Consider the following 21,551-nt stretch of genomic DNA (forward strand, 5'->3'; position numbering starts at 1 on the left):
TTCCACTATACCCAAATACAATTTGGTTAAATAGTTATTGAAAACTCCCGCCCACATTTCCATTTTTTAACTACTACAAATATTGCCTAAACATAAAGAGATCCTCACCAAAGCCTTAGTGTTGAATGATCTGGATGTTAGCAGACTTTAAAACATGGTAAGTAACCTTGTTGCCCCCCATTGTATATCTTTTTCAGGCTAAAATGGCATATCTGTCATTCACCCACAAAATTCTTTGTTACACATTGAGGTCTTTAATCACCAAAATAGAGTCAAAAGAACTTTGGTCGACGGTGGAGTGGGCCTAAACATTTTCACTTTGAATTTGGTATGAGCCCTAGGATATGCAAAGAATTTTGTTGAACCTAAAAAGAAGATTATGATCAAATGATGATGACGAGAGATCCTCCAAGGGCATGGTCATTCTACCAATAAGGGTTAACCCTGTAGTAAAGGAAATTGTTTGCCAATTCCTAGATTTGAAATTAACCTACAACATCTTGTTAGGTAGGCCATGGATCCATGACATGCAAGTTGTCCCTTCCACCTACCATCAATGTTTGAAATTTCCTTACATGGGTCAATAGGTGACCATACCTATGGACCAAAATTATGCCCAATGCTATAACACTCTTGTCCCTCACAACAAGGAAGAGGTAAAAATTCCAACAAGTGTTATTAGACAATCTACATCAGTAGACACCTCTACATCCACATATCAAGGCACAACCACTTATCTACATTAACTAAGGGTAAAGAGAAAGTAGGTTGTTCCATTTCTTCCACTCCTTCACCATCATCATCAAAGGACTCTAAACAGTCACATTATGAGGAAATGGACCGCTTAATGAAAGAATTTTATCAAAAGTGAAAATTGTAATGCAAAGGGGTAGGTGAGTATTATGTCTCATTATTTGATTCCCCCACTATCTCCAATATCTCATGGTAAACTATCTTCAACCACTAGCTCTATCAAGACAATTTTTTCAAAGAAAGAGGTGCACCTTCAAGTTCTATAGAGAAAACAAGTTAACAAATACAAAACATTAATATTTCCCCTCAACTCTTTGGAAAATGTTTTCATCTCATGAAGAAGATGGGTTACACAGGTGATGGTCCTTTAGGGAAAGGAAATGGTATCGTTGAACCCCTAGCAGTGTAGTTCAGGTATAACAAATAAAAAATAGGGGTAGGATATTTAGAATAAGACAATGCAAAGACCATTTCTAGATCCCATTCCAAACACAGTGACTCTTCCACCTTGGTATGGGTACCCAAGGAAAAAGATGTCAACACTTAGAAAACAAAAGATACTAAGAATGTGAATCTATCCTTTCCTGATTTACAACCTACAAGAGAACCATTCATGGACGCCCCTAACAATGAAGACAATGATGATTCCACCAAGGGGAATTCAATTTGTTATCTGAGGAATCCATCCACATTAAAGAATGTGATTTTGTTCACATTCTTGTACCTAATATATCCATAACACAAGGGTCTACCCCTTGTTCAGACCTTACTTCACCAAGAGTCAGTCCACATTAACACAACTTAGAAGAGGATACATAATAGACATGTGAAATCACATCACATGAGGAGGATGAACCTAATGATGGGTTCCAGTTTCAAACTTTATTTTCACGTTATAGACCTAACCGATACAACGTATGAACCATCAAATGAGGTCAAGTATTTAAACCCCACTGAATCCCATTCCTATTACACATCACTATCCTTAGTCCATCCTTAGCTTATCAGTTGAGACTCAATAGAACCTCACAACTTCCCACAATTTGACAATGATCAAGATGTATTCATATATCTTAACGCGATCGAACCATCTCATACAAAAAGAACAAAAGAAAAGTATGTAGATGGGTCTGATGTCAATCACCTCAGTCAAATGAGAAAGGGGAGAACATGTCCAAGAACCAATTACCAAAGCCACATGTAGCTTGTCCTAAAAAAAATTGAAACAAATAGAAATGATGCATCCAACAATGAAACCCTAACTGTGGCACCCATGGATAAGATGATTAATACCTTACCTAAACATTTGGAGGAAATGTCATCTATTTTAATTGATCCTAAAGAAAAATTCAACATTGGAATAGAGAAAGAACCTAAGATAATTCAATTGGAATAGTCCCTAACTACAAAGAAAAGAAATGAATTCATTCACTTCTTCAAAGAAAGGAAAATAAATTTTGCATGGTCTTACACTAACATGCCAGGGCTAGATCCAACTATAATCCTTCATCACCTCAAAATTTCTTTAGATGTCAAGCTAGTTGAAAAAAAACTAAGGAAAATACATCCTCATAAAGCATTACTGGTCAAAATAGAATTGGAGAAATTGCTTAGTACCAACTTCATCCAACCATTAGCTTATGCATCATGGATATCAAATATTGTACCTATCTCAAAGAAAGATGGAAGCATACATATCTATATTGACTTCCAAAATGTCAATAAAGCATGTCCTAAGGATGATTTTCCCCTTCCAAACATTGACACAATTGTAGATCTGACAGCAGGACATTCCATGTTTTCACTCATGGATGGTTTTTTAGGATACAACCAAATCATAATAACACTAGAGGACCAAGAGAAAATAATTTTTAATTGTGCATGGGGCACATTCTATCGGAATGTCATGCCCTTTGGTCTCAAGAATGCAGGGGCTACTTATCAGTGGGCCATGAACACCATTTTTTATGACATGATGCACACTTTAATGGAAGATTATGTTGATGACCTCCTTGCCAAATCCCATACCCAAGAGAATCATCTTCCTATCTTGGACAATATATTCACATGCTTAGAAGCATTCAAAGTTAGGCCAAACCCTAAGAATTCACTTTTGGTGTGAAATTTGGAAAACTCCTAGGGTACATCATCTCTGCCAAAAGAATCAAGGTTGATCTTCGTATCTCAGTTAGCAAAAAAGTGTGTGTCTTTCACTCATCTCCTCCATAAGGACATAGTTTTTAAATGGGATAGTTAGTGTCAAATGGTCTTCAATCTTCTCAAAAACTACTTGATGAATCCACTTGTGTTGTACCTCCAATGTCACACAAATACTTGTTGCTCTATATCTCTTTGATATATAAATCAATTGGATCCCTCTTGGCACAAGACAATGATCAAGGAAAAGAAAGAGCTATTTATTACATTAGTTGTACCCTGGTCAATTATGAGCTAAATTACACTTTTATTGAGAAAGTATGTTTGGCTGTAGTTTTTGCTTCACAATAACTATGTCACTATCTTCTGACACACAAAGTTAAGCTCATCTCAAAAATTGACCCTCTCCAATATCTTCTCAAAAAGACAACATCAACAGGCAGATTGGCCAAATGGGTAATGATCTTGAGTGAATTCAACATTGAGTACATTGATAGGAATGCCATCAAAGGACAAGCCATTGTCGATCAATTGGCAGATGCACCCATAGAGAGCTCAAATCCTATAATAGCTGACTTTCTAGACACTCAAATTCTCTAGATAGAACCAGTCACATGGAACCTTTACATTTATTATTCCTACATCCACCGTGGTTCAAGTGATGATATTTTGTTCATCGCTCCCCTAGGCATCACCATCCCCAAGTCTTACAAATTGCTCTTCCCATGCACAAATAATATGGTCGGGTATGAAGCATTAGTTTTGGGTCTCAAGTTGGCCTTAGAATGGAAGTTAATAGCTCCTGAAGTCTATGAGGATTCTCAGTTGGTCATCAATCAAGGTACAAACACGTATTAAACCAAAGATGAGAAATTGTTGCCTTACAAGCATATGGTTGATAAGATTAATGCATCTTTTGTTCATATTACCTTTTAACAAATTCCTAGAGATAGAATAGGGTAGAAAATGCCATGGCCACCGTAGCCTCCTTGCTTCAATTACTAGATCAAAATGAGCGATATGAGTTCTTAGTGGAAGAGGTGGCTCAACCCGCATTTACTCAACCCAAATCCCTCACTATTTGCCATCTTGACACCCATGATTCCCCTTGGTATAAATCCATCACCACCTATCTCTATGATAACACCATTCCCTATAACCTCTCATGAAACCAAAAGCGTAATTTCATCCAACAGACCTTGTGTTACACTTTGGTGGTTGATACATTGTATAGGAAAGGTCTCAACAATACTTTATTTGGATGTCTCAAAAAGGATGAGTCTAGGGTCGCTTTGAAAGAAGTCCATGCAAGCATTTGTGGGTTACATTTCAGTGGGTTTACATTAGCAAAGAAATTTATTAAAATGGGTTATTTATGATGAACCATGGAAAATGATTCTATTGACTATGTAAAAATTTGTAAATAGTGTCAAATCCATGGCAATTGTATTCATGCACCAACACAAGAACCAACCCACACCATGGCCTTTTTAGAGTGGGGCTTTAATTTGATTGGAGCCATCCAACCACCTTCCTCTGACAGACATAAATGGATCATCACCACAACTAAGTATTTTACCAAGTGGGTTGAAGTGGCACCACTTATAGATTCTATTAGAAAACAAATATCATCATTCATACTAAACCACATCATTTGTCAGTTTGGTATACCTCATGCCATCCTAATGGACAATGCCTTGATTTTTAAAAATCAAATTTTTGATGAGTTATGTGAGAAGTATCACATTATACACCATTCATCATCAATCTATTATCCCTAGGGAAATGGCCAAGTGGAGGCCACCAACAAGAACATTGTCAACATTCTCAAGTGAGTTGTCAATGATATTGGTAGAGATTGGTACTTACAACTGAACCCTACCCTATGGGCCTATAGGATGAGTGTTTGAATGCCTATAGACACCACACCCTTCTCCTTGGTTTATGGTTGTGAAGTCATTCTTCCTTTAGAGGTCAAGATCCCATCTTTGAGAGTTACCCTCTATGATATCATGTTAGATGAAGATTACAGAGTGGCCCATTTGAAGCAACTAGAACTATTAGAAGGTACAATGCACAAGCATCTCAAAGTGTATCAAAATAGGTTTTCCACACGCTACAACAAAAAGGTCAAACCCTATGTCTTTCAAATTGGAGATCTAGTTCTCTAGGAAACCTCTAAGAATTAGGTAGCTAGGGAAAAGAAAGGAAAATGGGAGGCCAATTGGATTGGTCCTTACATTATCACAGAATCCTTCGGGACTAGTACTTATAGACTCTCAAATTGTAATGGAGAGAAACTAGAAGAGCCCATCAACAACAACATCTCAAAAGGTTTTATGTCTAAATACTTTAATAAGCACCTCATCGCTGAAAATACCAAAAAAATCAAAAACACCAGAAAACATTCAAAAAGAAAAAGGAAAAAAAGAGAAAAAAATTGGTACAAAAGGAATGAGAAATATCACCTTTAGTTTAAAAGGAGCGAGAGATAACACCTTTGGACACCCCTAAAAAACACAAGTCCTTCAACACAGAGAGACAACAAGGCATGACTCAAGCAACTCTCTCTAAGACAAATTTTGCTTGTTTGTGGCCTTTCTACTTCATATTACCACCCTACCTAGTAGAGTTGAGTTAATTTCACACATAACCAATTGAGAAACATTGAGGGGTTACAATTCAGTGGTTTCTAGGTATTAGACACAATTCACAGTAGTGGAGATAGCTAGCAAAACAACAACAAAGGGAAGACAGGCAACTCAGAGGAAACATGGAGTCTAATTATGTTCTAAGATATCATAGACATGAATTCCAGGAAAATTAGTGCACATCTCAAATATTTGTCATGGCCAATAGTTCCCCACATCCAGCTTAGTCTTCATAAAATCCATTTGAAGTCCCAAAAATCCTTTTGTCACCATGGTCTCAATTATAGCTCTTTGAGTCCACTTTTAGCCATCGCAACCCACTTTTGGTCTCCTTAACTCTTTATCTGTTCCAAAAGGCCACAATTTACTCCATATTCCAACAAATCTCACTCACATATTCATCTCCCACCAGTTTTGAAAATTATCAAAAACATCCAAAAATTGTCAAAAATTGTCAAAAACATCCAAAAATTATCAAAAAATGTCAAAAACATTAAAATATTATCAAAAATTGTCAAAAAAATTCAAAATTTGTCAAAAATTATCAAAAAAGTCAAAATTTGTCAAAAACATTCAAAAGTTATAAAAAATTGTCAAAAATAGTTGAAAAATCTCAAAAATATCAAAACAACCCAAAAATCAAGCCAAACAACAACACACTTATCTCAAACAGGCTATTTAATTGTGCATAAATTATTTTTGTATTTTTCAAACCGATGATCCATTGATTTCATGTCAAGCTAGTGTATGTTTATAATTGTTGCTCCTTCAGGATAGGTTTGCATAGCTCGACTGATTTTATATGGAATCAATGATGAGGCTCACTACATTGAAAACTCTTTAAATATTTTATGGCATATTTAATTTACCTATTACCTTTGGAAAAAACAATAAACAAGTGCATCAATTAATTAAGAAGCAGTATAGTTATGTCTTGAAACATCTCACTAGACTTTTGGAAAATATGGCACAACACAAATAGCAGAAAAGTTTTTGGTAGAGTCCCTTTTCTCTCCTCCTTTTAAGAAAGACAATTCTCAATGGATTTTCAGTCCTATTTATGTTGCAGAGACCATGATTAATCCAACAACCTTTCAACAAATATATCAATGCTATCATGCAAGGCCTAAACATCCATTAGACTCTTTCATCGTCATCTAACAGGGGCTTAGAATAAGTAAGTGTATGTTTGAGAAACCACAAGGTCCTCAAACTGCCTTTTCCAACTCCAAGCAACTTTTTCAAAGCCCCATAGTACCTTTTCAAACCTCAACACCTTTTTAAGGCCCCATTAATGCCTTCTTAGGCCCCCAATACACCCTTTAGTGATCAAGCACCTTTTTCAAGGTCCCATAGTGCCTTTTCAGGCCTCAGTACCTTTTTAAGGCCCCATCAGTGCCTTTTCAAGCCTTAGTGCCTTTTTATGCCCCCAAATCACCTTTTCCATTTTACTATTGCCTCCCTAAAAGACTTATACTACACTTGCAATAATACCAATTAATTCTCCGCACTTTCCAAACCCACTTGCGCCATCCTTAGTGACTCTTGTTGTCTTTGTGCTCATGACCACTTTGCCCCTAGACCTGCATCATTTCCCTCTGCTCATGACTGTTCCACTCAAAGTTCCACTTCCAATGACCACACTCATGCCCATTCAGAATTCACTACCACCTAGAGTCACTTCGCTTCAGTTTACACACCATCCTCACGAGCTTTTTTCATCAATCTCAGTAAAAATATGACATTCTGCTTTACATTATCTGCTCAAACTCTCTCTACAGACAATATTTTTTGTAAATCCTCCACCTTACTTGTCATCTATGCTCCACCATCTGCCTTTGGTAGTGGGTCCATGACACTCAATCCACCCCCTCCTCATTCATTGACTTTTGCCCTAGAATCCTGAGGCTAATCAACTAACTTACTACACTTGTCACCTCATCTACACTGACATCTTATGTCACTCTCTAAGATTTTCCCATGGTCCTCTTCAAAGAGTCCATCTCCCTCACCTCCATCACTACTTTTGACACACTCTTCATCACCCTAGGAAAACTATTCTCTACCTGCATCATTGGTTCATCATCTAATACTACCTGCAATGCTTGTTGTGTTTACTCCCTAACAACATCATGAATGCTAACAATGACATTTTTCTTCTACTCTAACTCCTAAACCCTCAATTTATGCCTGCACTAGTCCCACATGACTTGATTCACCTAGCTCATGAACTAATGCTTGAAGTCTGGACTGGTACACCAAATCCCTAGAGGTCCGTTGAATGTGCTTTTCCCTCAATCCTTGCCTCATCCATCCTCCTTGGTTAATATTACCCTCCTATTGCAACTGATTTGGTGAGCCTGACATGCTTTCAGTCACAAACTTACTAGACTTTTCATAATAAATAAGAAATTGTGCTATCTTCTTCAACATGCTTCCTTTCATGGACATATTCCTCTCTATTTATAGCTTTCACTTGCCACACCTTACACTTCATTTGCCTTGCCATGCATTCACTCTATACATCCTGCCACACCAATACTACATACACTTGTCACTTGGCTCTAACATTCCAACACCTTGCTTCCCACTAATACATATCTTTTACCATAATCACCAGATCCCACTGCTAAATCACCACTGACACATCCCATGCTTTGTTACCATACTTCTACAATAGTTACTTCCAAAAAGAATTGAACAAACCTGACACTATTGCACACAATTGTCAACACCACTGGTCATAAATAATGGTTGTTCTACTGTTATGAGCTTTTAGTACCTCGATGATGTACTTGACTAGAGGTATCATGATGAAGCCATGATCTTTTCACTTACCTTTCATTTTTCACTAATTTTCTCTAGTGATCCTCTAATTTTATGCATTATTGGTGTCCACTTGTAAGTGTCTCCTCTTGCCTGGATGACCATGTGTACCTCGACCTATTTTTTATGATATCTTAGGTGAGGCTCTTTATCTGACATATGATTGTTTGTGTGCATGTTCCCATTTACTGCAGCTATAACTTTTGTTCTTAATAGTTGTCTTATCTTTCATGTATTGGTTGTACTTCTTAGCGTGATACAATATTCATATCACCATAGTTGAGCTAGTCGTGGTTGTACTAGGACACTTTTTACTTGATGCTCTATGATGACAATTAATTTTCATCTCTTTACAAAAAGTGACAGTTAATTGCATTCATCAAGTTTGCATTTCATCTTGGGTACCTTAAAAACCAACGGTTGGCACATAAATCAGGATAACACAAACAAGGCAACACAACACCATTCAAAAACTCAACAACTTCATTTGGATGACTATCGAAAGACACAAATCAAACCAACATCACCATGCAACTTTAACACTCAACTATTATGGACTTGGTCTCATCACAACATCGCCACCATGCATCACACTTCATTATCCCATTATATTCATTCTACCTATTGCATTGCATGACCTTTGAATCTCAAAAAATTATGGTTACTATTTCCTCTTATCACATTTCACTCTCTCATTCTGCCACATCGCTCATCTCATTCATTTCATTGTGTGACCTTTGAATCTCAAACAATTTTGGTCACTACCATGCTTCTTTCTCTGCATTCACTTTTTCACCCTTCTCACTAGGATTTTGATGTCCCTTTTTGGCTTTCGAATCTCAAAATTGAGGTTACATCTTTTCATATCATTTCATCCCTAGTATCCTTCATTTCTCATTACATCCTCATTTCATCCATTATCATTCCCCATTTATATTTCTTATCCATTTCTTATTTTTCTCATCTTCATTTTCATTTCTTTGTATATTCACTTCATACCTCACTTCATTAGTGCATTTGCATTTTTCATTTTCACTTTTATTTATTCATTTCCTTTTCATTTATCCATTCCACTTTATTCAATCACATTTTATTTATAATTTTGTTTTATCACATTTCCTTTCTACATTTTATTTCATCACAGTTCATTCATCCATTTCATTTCATTACATTTTATTTATACATTTCATTAACCCATTTTCATTTTATCCATTACCTATCAATCACATTACATATCATTTCATCCACTACATTTCATCACATTTTTATTTATTTATCATTTCATTTATACATTTCATTTCAATTCATGTCATCACATTTCATTTAATCACATCACATCACATTTAATCACATTACATCATCTTCCCTTACATTCAATTTCATTTCATTACATTTCATTTACCTATGTTTTATTGCATTCCTACCATTACATTACATGTCAGTTCACCACATTTCATTTATGCATCTTGTTACCTAATATTTCATTCACACATCTCATTAGCACATTTCATTCATACATGTCATTTAACCACTTCATTTCTACATTCACTATCCACATATCATGTTATTCTTTTAAGCATCTACACCCTACATTAATCATCCACATTACCACAACATCTACAACTATCATATAAATTAATTCATCACATACATGCATCCATATATAACATCAGATATATAAAGTCCATGATATAACAAGTGCACAAGTCCAAACATCAAAAAGCTCAAATAGTCATATATCAAAGGATTGAATCATCAACATCAACATAAAGGGTCATCATCATCAATGATATACATGATAAGCAATTAAAAGTGCAATACAAAATGATACACGAACCAACCTTGTGTCTCACCACCTGCACCATCTGTATGTGTCTATTCAGGAGGTCCCTACTCGCTGGGGGCACTCCTATCATCTGAGCTCTCTATTGCCGAACAAACTACACATCATTTGACATTCTAACCCTGACCTTCTCTATCTAGCTCTGACCCATATCATTTACTAATTGGTTAGACCATGCACCACTACCTGTACCTCCTCTCATAGTCACTTTGCCTCAGCCCCAGACCTCTCTAGGTCTCTCTATTGCAAAACTTCTCAGTCTATGCACTAGGCCCCGTACAACTATCCGTCATTGTGCTAATCTTATTGCTTGACCTAGCCTTCCATACCTCCCCTGTACCCTCGCTCCACCTCTAGCTTTGCCTATGTCTTGACACCTCCCTATACCTCTCCCCTTGCCACCATTATCATCCCCTCCACTCGACTAGTCATCAATACTTGGAATTGGCTCTACTGGATTTGTATATCTTAGGAATAGGTGCTCTCTAAACCATCGTGCATAGTCACCCTCCATCCTTGCATCTGCCTCCCCATCTCTCAATGCTCATACCGAAAAAGTCTCTATAATATTTTAGAATGCCTCATGACATGCATCATACTCCAAAGTTGGCACCATACTGGTCTCTCTAACTAAACTTGGGCATAATGTGTTGATCCCTGTGGCATGCCCTGCCAACAACCAAACTATCTCACAACCCTCTTGAAAAAAAATCTCTCTATAATTGTGAGGATTTGGCCAAGAAAAAAAAGTGGACAAAAGAAGTATACCATCTCATCGTTATCCTCGACCCGCGGCTCTGTAAACTAGTATGGCCTCCATATGACCTCATCTAGGTCATCCAACATCCGATGCCAATACTCTATCTTGCCCAGATGGGGTTTCACACCTGAATAAGTATATATATATATATATATATATGGCATATCCTGTGGCTACTGACACACACATATTGGCCATGTAATGGGTAGATTCTTCCATGTCTATAGTAGTAATAATTCAACTCCTGTTGATAGTGAAGCTAACCCTGAATATACCACTTGATGCAAGGCATGATAGAGGTGGGATAATATATAACTCCCCCATGAAAATCACCATGGCATGTTGATCATATCCTAGATAATCTAACCCCATCCCTTGGGACATCCATGCCCCCACCTATTAGGCAACAAAAATCCACCTATCAAACCAGCCAACACTACAAGCAATGTTTCGTACTGAAGGATCTAAAACCAGGAAAAGTTGTCATCTTCAAAAACATCTCTAAAAGCTATGCCATTAGGTTTTGGATCATAGTACACAAGATTTCCTACTGTAGAGATCCATAAAATCCAATATACATCCTTGGGAATAATAGTCATATCCCCCATGGGCATGTGGAAGGTGTTGTGGTCTAAGTGTCACCACTCAGGCATAGCTGTCAATAATCCTTTGTTCACCTAGAACTAAGGCATCTATAACAAATAGGTGAATCCACATCTATCAATCACTTGTTGATCTAGTGCAAAAAATCTACCAATCAGTTCTAATGGCCATAGGTACAATCCTCGCACCATGAGCGTGTGCCTATGTACCTGTTTCATCAAACAATCAACCAATGACCTCAGTTTTTCTCCCAAGTGATCATCTTACAAATATCAACATCTAGCTATTCAACTAATGGTTCTATCTCAGACCAGTTAATTTTTCCTACTCTGTATCCTGAGATAGACATGTTCATTTTTTCCTACTCTGTATCCTGAGAGGGGCACTATTTTCTAACTATCCAATATCAATTGATTGATCCTACACATCATTTTGTGACTAAACATGAAAGACCACTATCAGACTAACCCATACTCTAGCTTTCTACATTATCTTATGCTCAATAAATGATACACAAACTATTTTTGTTGTTCCATTCATTTTGCACACTACTACAATAGTGAAAAGCGTTGCAAGTTTCACTTGAGCTATTTTATAGATCATATGCATTGATTTATATATCGTTTGTGCTATGACATTTCATACGCATTATTATACTTATCAAATGTGTTATTTAACTCAACAGATGTGCTATGATACACAAATGTGCTACTAACTTTCTTATATGTGCTATTAGAACACACAAATGTGCTATAACATGTAGAAGTGCTAAGACATTAGGCATATATGCTATAGCACATTGTTTCAATAGGGCATTTCTCATCAACAAGACTCAATATACCCTAAGTATCAAAGGCACTATTTCACGTTGCATATGCACTAAAACCTTCAAAAGCACTCTGTAGAGCTACAAAAATGCTATATGTTTTGGGTCCTAGGGTTTTAAATGCATTGTTTCATTAAGTAGATGCACTATTTTATGGGTCAAATGCATTAAAAGAATTTAAAAGTGCTAAAACAAACCCCAAATGCACTAAAATGATAAATGTATGCATTTATAGAGAAAATCCACACAAAACTCAAAAAAATTGTGCCAAAATTCACAAATCTTAAATGACAGAGGATCTAAATGACTCACTAGGGCACTGTAGTCTGTTGGAAACTCATATTTGCAACCCTTCTTGAACTTATGCTCTCGCAATGGGATCACTATACTCACTAGTTCAGAGCCCCAAGTAACCAACAATAAAAGGGGAGTGTGAAAATGACAAGGATAAAAGGTCTTTTGACCTATTTCACTCTCAAGTGCGGCATTTATATGACATTTTAAACCGTACTCACCTAACTAAGGCTTTTTCACTCATTTTCTTGAACTAGCTATTATTCTAAAACAACTGGGTCACCTCCATCTATCCCATTTTTATTACCAATTATTTTCATACACATTTTTAGAAATCAAATTGGAATATCCATATTTTTGCACATCCACTTTTCCAATTTCATTTCTGAGGGGGAAGTATACCGAGGCATCAAAAAAATAAAATCAAATATAAAAAACATTCTACCCTAGCTAGCATTTTAACATCAAATCAAACTCAAGCATCCAATCAAGTTATCTGAAACGAAGGGTTTTAAAACGTCAACATCGAATCAAACATCAAACTATCAGCAATCAAACATCAAATCATCGATAATTAGATAACAAATTATCAACAATCACGCATCATATCAACCTTGACTCAATCAAACATCATTGATCAGACATTTAGTTATTAGAATTCAACCTAAAATCAAAAAACCAGACAGACTTTGAACTAATATGCTCAAAGAGAGGCATTTGTAGAGACCCAAAAATTGGCAAAGACCTAAAACAACGCAAAGGATAAAATTAGAGGAAAACAACAGACTTTCAAATCAATGGTAACATGAAGTCATTAATCAATAAAATCACCTATCAGAGAAAAAAGGACCTAAATAACCTTTAAAAGAGGAAAAACAATTCACAAAATCATAAAATGAAAATTTAAAATAAAAGAAAAAAGGAAAAGACAAAAGTTGAAAATAAATGGAACATTTATTAAATCAATAAAGTCATTTATCCTCACAAAAGTGAAAAATCTCCTTTTTATATTTAAAAGAATTGAAAAATCTCCATTTATTCTCACAAGTTAAGTCTGTTGGACTCCTCCTCTTGGTGCCTTATGAGATATTTACAATTTCACCATTACTGTCTAGTCAAAAGTGAAATCCTGATGTTTACCCCAACCCCTCCTGAAATCCTATAAATAGGAGGGAAATTCAAGAGCAAGGGGACCCAAGTTTGATGTATTTACACTATAGGCATATTTAGAGTTATCATCTCTTCATGTTAGCATGTTAGCATTGTTATTATAGTGAATTCATGTCATTCTAGTATCTTTTAGGATTGTTATGTTGTTCACTTGATATCATTTAGCACTTTTTTAGCTTATTGCATGCATATATCATAGTATTCTAGGGTTATTATATTTGTAAAATCTACATTATCACATAGATCTTGCATAGACATTTGTAGATCTACATTTATAGCACACTCCCATTCTAGATTTGTCACTGGGATACTGGTCTGAGAGCAATCTTAGTGGTTGTAGTTAGGGAAACATGGGATGTTTGTAGAGTCTATATTTGACAATGATTTCTTAGGTCTAGATTAGTTCATTGTCATTCTATTTGCACTCTACTCTAAGGTCTTATGAATACATGATTCCATCGTGTACACTATCCTCCATAGCTTTTGATTCTCTCTTTATGTGATAGTCATTTGCATCTAATGATTCTTGGGAGGTGTGGGGTTGATCTTTCATCAAATTCATCATGGTATCAAAACTCTAGATCTTCATACCCATGTTCTATTTATGAGAGGTTCGGCTTGGTTTTCAAATTTGTCATTTTTCCCACAAAGGTGTTTTGTATTGGATCTAGGGGGTCACTTTTTTCTGGGACACTTTGAGCTCAAAAGAGCATCGTTGTTGAGCTCAAAGTGCTTGAAAATCCCCATTTCCATATAAGATACATCCATATCAAACATTGTTGAAATCTAAGGCAATTTTTTTTTTGCACCCAGGTTGTTTGACCTACACATGCAAATTGAGATGACAATATTTTTTGTATTAAAAATATACATCACATTTTTTTAAACAAATATGCATGTGAGGTGTTCTTGATAAAAAGAGCACAATTTTTTTTAAATAGACACGCATGAGGAAAGCCCCCTATACCCGCGCATGCCACATAATGAAAATTTGGGCTTCTTTTTTGGTAATCTTCTACCTGGGTATACCACGTAGCGCATGTACTCGCCACCCACCTCGAGCCCAAGACTACAATTTCATACACCTTTTTGGGGGGTCAAAAGCTAGCCTAGTACATTTTTTTGGGTTGTGGATGCTACCTCCAATGTGTTCAAGTAGTTGTACCAACTCAAGTTAGCCCACTCGGATGGAAAAGTATAGAAGTTTAGAGAAAAATGACTTATTTTTAGGTGTTGATTTGGTACAATTCGTGCCAAATTTTTGGTAGGCATTTTACTTGGACCTATGCTTGTTACACATGACCCCAATTTTTGCTCCTCTATGCAGCAACATCGACTCCCCTCCTCGATCCATGCTAGAGACATGTACAAGAGTAGACCTACCCCTCATCACATATGGCTCTTAGTTCCTTTTTTGGCACTCCTTGGAATCTGTGGCCACCAATCATGCCCTATGCTTTTCTATGTGAAACTTGTGATTTGGTATGATCTAACTCAACTTGCTCCCCAAGTCTTATCAAATGGTACTTTTTAGCTTTTTTAGCCAGTTTGCAAGTGTTGTAGGCTATTTTTTTGCTTGGGTCTATGCGCCTTCAATACAACCTATTTGATTGGTCATTTCATTAATATCATAGACCCATGTCCATATAAGATGCCAGAATATTGGCACATTTCTTTTTGCATGCTACCAAGGTTTGTGTTGGTGAGCAAGCCTCTTTTGGTGAACGCCATTTGTAGTGGCCTATTTGTTTTTCTCAATGGCTTTGGTCATGGATCTAATGTACACCCCCCCTCTATTGGTGGTTTCCTCATTGGTGAGTAACTCTCCAATTACAACCAACTACAATGCTGGTGATTTTATTGGGAACATGTCAAGTTTGTTTGGAGGTTTTCTTGTGGTTTCCTTATTTTTAGCATGGTGGGTGGTTTTTTGTTCATGATTAGTGGTCTCTTCAAAGCTTTACGTGAGTGTTTTTGTAATTTTTTTGGGATTTTATGACAGGTGAGTGCTTTTTCAAGCCACCTTGGCCACCACGTGACATTCAACACTTGTCATGTAATAATTTTGCCAGTTTTGTGGCATAAAGGATAGTTTACGTCTTCATGGGCCGATTGGACTTTCATGGTGCCAGTGTGGTATTTTTCCCTTGGCAGTTTTCAAGACATGAGTGATTTTACTAATGTTGACACTTTACCACTCTTGTTGTGGTTTTATGGGCTTTGTCAATGGTGCCACATTTGAATGCATTTTTGGCTTTAAAAGATAGATGTTTTGGTAATGTTTTTGCCAAGCAGTGGCTTGCAAAGGCAGTTTTGCCTTATTTGATTTTTTTTCAAACATTTGACACATGTCTTTAATGGCCACCAGAATTATTTTTTTTAGCACTGACTTCTTAACAAACCTATTATTTCTAGCTGTCTGGATTTTTTATTGACAAGTTTTTGCAATAGGGGTCATTTTTTTGGCTTTTTTTTTGCCTCGACACTCATTTGACTGTCAAATTTATGCCTGTCACTTGCTAACATTAGCATTGCATCAACAGTTACGTTGCACTGTTGCTCATATCGCAGGCATATAGACTCCATTTTCCAAACAAGATATCACCAATAACCAAGATTTTCCATTTTGAAAATTAGATTTTAATATCTTTTTCTATTGTCAAAGTTAGGAGTTTTATTTTGCATTCTGGGAGACATATCTTGAGCATCTGATCTTTGATTTGGGAATTATTTATATCTTTGGAAAGGTCTTCTAGAGCTCTTTCCAGTGATGGTTATTTTTCTAGATTCTACACTAGGAAGATTCTATTTAGTTTTTTTGCATTCTAGTGGATATCTTGGTTGTTTCAGGTTTGGGGATCAATTTCATTACATCAGATGATTCATCATGGGTTGTACTATCTATTATATTGGCCTTTTGTCTCTTCTGGTCTATTTAGACATCATTTGTTTACATTCTTACAAATGCACTGGAATAAAGTGTCATATTGCATTTGTATTTTTGTTTCAGTTTTTTTGCCTTTTGACTTGAGCAGTGTCATTTGAGGACACTCATATAGATTATTGTATTCTTGTGATTCACCATATCTGACGCCTTATTGTATATGCACTACTATGGTTAGAGTGCCATATGGAGTTGATGTTTTTCTTTATTTGTCATCTTCCTTTATCTAGTGAGTTTCCATTTTATGGCAGTAGCCTTGTGAAGTGTCTAAGATTGATCATCTCAGTACACACGTGTATTCAATATTTGTTCCTATGTATTAGGTGGATGTAGTGGCTCAATACCTATGCATTTTGGTGAGATGGATCATTTACTATATAGAAACTCTTCTTTTTGTTCCTATTTTGGTTTTCGTCTTCCATGTTCAATTAATCAACTCTTCATGCTTTGGTGTTTCATGTCATCTATATCTTTGAGTTCAGTTGTCTACCTTTGTGTACCTCCTAATTTGAGTAATGTCTTCTAAGAGCACTAATGTAGATTATAGTCTTCTCTGCCTAGTTAGGTCCTATTTTTGTGGATGTTTTTTCATATCAATAGTTACATTTGACAGAGTTTGCAGCTTCTACATACTTCAGTGGTGTTCTACATGATCATCTCTTTTGTTCCCATCATCTGGGATACTCCCTAGTTTGGAGGATTCTTTAGTCTTTCACTAGTTCTTTCAACATTACTTGCATCTCTTCTTGTAGTAGGATTTTTCCCATGTGGTTTTCTATATTTCTCCTCTTTACAAAGATTTGGTTTTGCTTGGGTACCTCATCAGGCTTTGTTGTTGAGACCCAAATCTATTTTAGTAGTAGTTTCTAGGTTTTTAGCTACTCCCTAAGCTTATCGTAAGGGGGGGTGTTAGAGTAATTAGATGTTTTCTAATTAACTCTATTTCACTTAAGCTAAACTTTAGGCATATAATAATTACTTTTTTTATTAACTTTTTTGCTTATCAAGAATGTCTCATCTATCGATCTAGGAATTCCAACCTCCATAGCTTTTGCTTCTCTCTTTATGTGATAAGTGTTTGCATGTAGGTGATTCTTGGGAGCTATGGGGTTGATCTTTCATCAACTTCATCGGTTAATTTATTTGTGTTTGGAGATACTTATTTAAGTAAAAATAATTGCATAACATATGTGATTAATACCACTTAAAAAAATGGTCATAAGCAATCTCACTCTACTTTTCACTCATAATTTTGGTGCATGCCTGTTGGCCTAGACTTTTCCTCTTTGGCTCCTCTAAGCAGTTAAGTTTCATCTTCCTAGTCTGGTTCTTTATATGTTATTCCACTAGATCCAATTCCAATAAGGAATCCCTTGTCTAGCTTCAATGAAGAGGAAAGCTACCCTACGTTTTAATTCTATGATTCTAAACAAAGACCCAATGGATTATGATGTTGAAAGAAGAAGGGTGGAGAGGGATGATGCCCAAAATGGTATATTTGGAAACCCTAATGGTCATTTAAGGAATAATCGCATATGGGTTCTTCTCATAAGTTCTTCTAGTAAAGCTTCAAGGGAGAACATTGTTCCTTTAGGCCCTTCCAGGAGACATTTGGGCTCTCCATCAACTCTTCCAATTCCAAAAACCTCAATTGTGGTAAAGATTCAATTAAATAGGTTCAAGCCCTCGAGATAGAGGCTAGTTTTCATATCAATCCCCCTAGGGTTTGTAAGCCCCTGCCAACAAACGAGCCCCAAACCCTCATCATAAAAAATATTTTTACTAATGGGCTTTGGGAGTATTATCAAACTAATGGCCTTTTTCACTAAATGTTGTTGTGAGTATCCCTCTAGATCCCTGGTGTGAGATTGTCTTGAAACCACCTTCGGCGACTAGGTAAGAATCTCTTCTCTTAAAAATAATGTTCTTTTCCTAAATTGTTCTTCTTTAGAACTAAGAAAAAAATTATTGTATGGAGATCCAATTTTTTTGAAGGGCTATCATTTAAAATTCATAAAATGGAATCCCAACTTTGATTTGAATTCCTTTAATAATGTCAAATTTTTGAAATTTATTCTATTTAGAGATATTTTGATAGAATTATTGTAGAGTGATATTCTTATTTGTATTGGAAATTTTGCATGTTTTTTTAGAAATTTATAAAATGACTTTGTATCCTCTAATAATACAAAATACTGGTTGAAATGAAATCCTTAATAGATAATTAAGAATTTGAGCAATACAAATCCACAGATCTCATAGAATACCTGCATTCAAGAACCTGTCATAGAAAAGAAAAGACTGTTGGAATTCTTTAGAATAACTGGGGGGAGAATTAGTTATCAAAGGTCCAGATGTACAAATAGAACTTTTCACAGTTTGGTGAACCCATATCCATATAACATATTCATTATGCATGCATCCATTAGATCATATAAATACTTAAACTTTAGGTTACTGTCAAATAAACTTTACAAAAATATAAGCATGAAACATAATAGATTCAATAACAGATTTAACACAATGATTTTATGTGGAAACCCAATTTGGGAAAAACCACCAATAACATGCTACTCATTTTCACTCTTCTGAAGTGATGTCCTGTGAAAGGCCAACACTGTTAAAGGTTACAATACACACTATTAGATGTGACTTGGTTAGAGGATTTAGGAGTGAGCCTTGTTAGAGGACTTTAGATCATTCACTTGGAATGTCACATGGTTAAAGGATTTACAAATGATTATTAAGTCAACCTTAATCCAAAGGATTTTCCTTAGACCGATATAATGTTTAGAAAGTAACAATAATACTTAATCTAATAACAACTTACAAATCACTTTTTAGATTACAGATCTTTGTTTTAGTCATCCATTTTGCTTGGCTTTCACACACTTCAACTCTGATATCTTGTTCACCCTTCAAGTATCCATACCCTTAAGCCTTCTTGCTTTGCTTTCCAATAGTAGTCTCTTATATTTGGTCTTTGAATGAAGAAATACCTTAGACTCTATGTCTTCATTAGGTTCTTGCACATGGCAATCTTTGCTTCTAACCAACCATCTCTATAAATAAAAAATTAAGATCTTTTGTTGTTCAACATCTATCATCCATTTTAAGGTTAGATAGGATTAGGTAGGATTCAATGAATCTTCCCATCTTTTCATTTTATTCCCTTCTAGAAACTTATCCTTCAATCCTCTTTGAATTCACCTCAAAATAGTTCATCTTGAATTTTGTGCCACCATCTCATCAAGCTTATCTTCCACACAGTTCACACAATCCAAGAAATCAAACTTGTCTGCTTAGATTCATTGAATTCACAATCTTTCTCATAATTATGACACTCAACATTAACTTACTTTTGATGCCCAACACATACTATGTTGCTCAACATCCATTATAAAATCACTTGACATGAACTAAAGTTTACTAGTGCTCGGCATCAAATAAACTTTACTCGACTTATATTGTATCACTCGACATACACTAAAATTTGATTTGGATTAGTTCCAACTGATTATCTGCTCGGATTGAACTAACTTTGCTCAGCACCTACTATGCAGATTGTTAAGCTTGGCAACCTCAATTCTTCTTACTTGTTCTTCTAGATTTAATTAGTGTATACGTCCTTTGCAACCTTAAACAGATAATCAATGCACTATAATATATTGTCTTAATTAATCTTCGTACTCTTTTTTCATACCATAACTCAACCTTTCCTCTAGGTGCTATTGTTATCTGATTTGATCAAAACCACCTCATCAATCAAACAAATGATAGTACTCAAATCATCTAAGCAGTTGTCTTACCAACAAGTAGCAGGTTTGACATCAATGACAATACAATGATTGAAACACATTCTCATATTTGTATCAATATATTTTCAACAATCTCCCTCTTTGGCATTGATGGCAAACCAATTCAATTAGTACAACCAACAATAATACCAAAAAGAAAATAATTCCTTGTACAAAAATCTCTCCCTCTATTAGCAACCTCCATCTTTTGTATAGGTTACAAATATTTGTTCTAATCAATAAAAAATCAACTCATCCTTATGACTCCCTCTTGATCACTTCTTATATCTCCCTCTTACTAGGTAGATGTAATCATTTCTTACTCTATAGTAATCAGTAGGTAGCAGGTACACTATCTCCCTTTGAGAAGATATTCCACATTTCTTCTATCTGTATAATATTTCATCTATATCTCCCTCTTCGACAACAATGCCAAAGACTTGTCATCTTAATATGAAAATATGAACATTTTCAATTCCTCCCTCTACCACCTAGCTTGTGACTGATTTGTAGCTCTAGATCTTTGATTACTTTAGGCTGCTCTTAAAGTAAGATCTACTACATCAATGTGTAACATATGTCAACCATCTTAGTTGATGTAGGGCACTTCTCATGCTTCTTAAATAGCCTTGGATTGGGGTATAAACCTTAGTTTACCTCTTAGATACTCATGAGCATCCTTAGATAATGCTTTTGTAAATATATCATCTATATGCTCTTTTGTATTAACATATTCCATCTTCACCTCTTTATCTTGAACTAACTCTCTCAAGTAATGATACTTGATTTCAATGTGCTTAGTCTTGTGTGCAGTACAGGATTATTTAATATATTTATAACACTTGTGTTATCACAATAAAGTATCATAGGTTCAGTGATTTCCTCCTTCATACCTTTGAGTATTTGTTTGATCCATACAATGTTTGT

Source organism: Cupressus sempervirens, chromosome 3 (genome assembly GCF_028749045.1).
Source record: "Cupressus sempervirens isolate cs-2001-9-10 chromosome 3, ASM2874904v1, whole genome shotgun sequence".
Taxonomy (NCBI): Eukaryota; Viridiplantae; Streptophyta; class Pinopsida; order Cupressales; family Cupressaceae; genus Cupressus; species Cupressus sempervirens.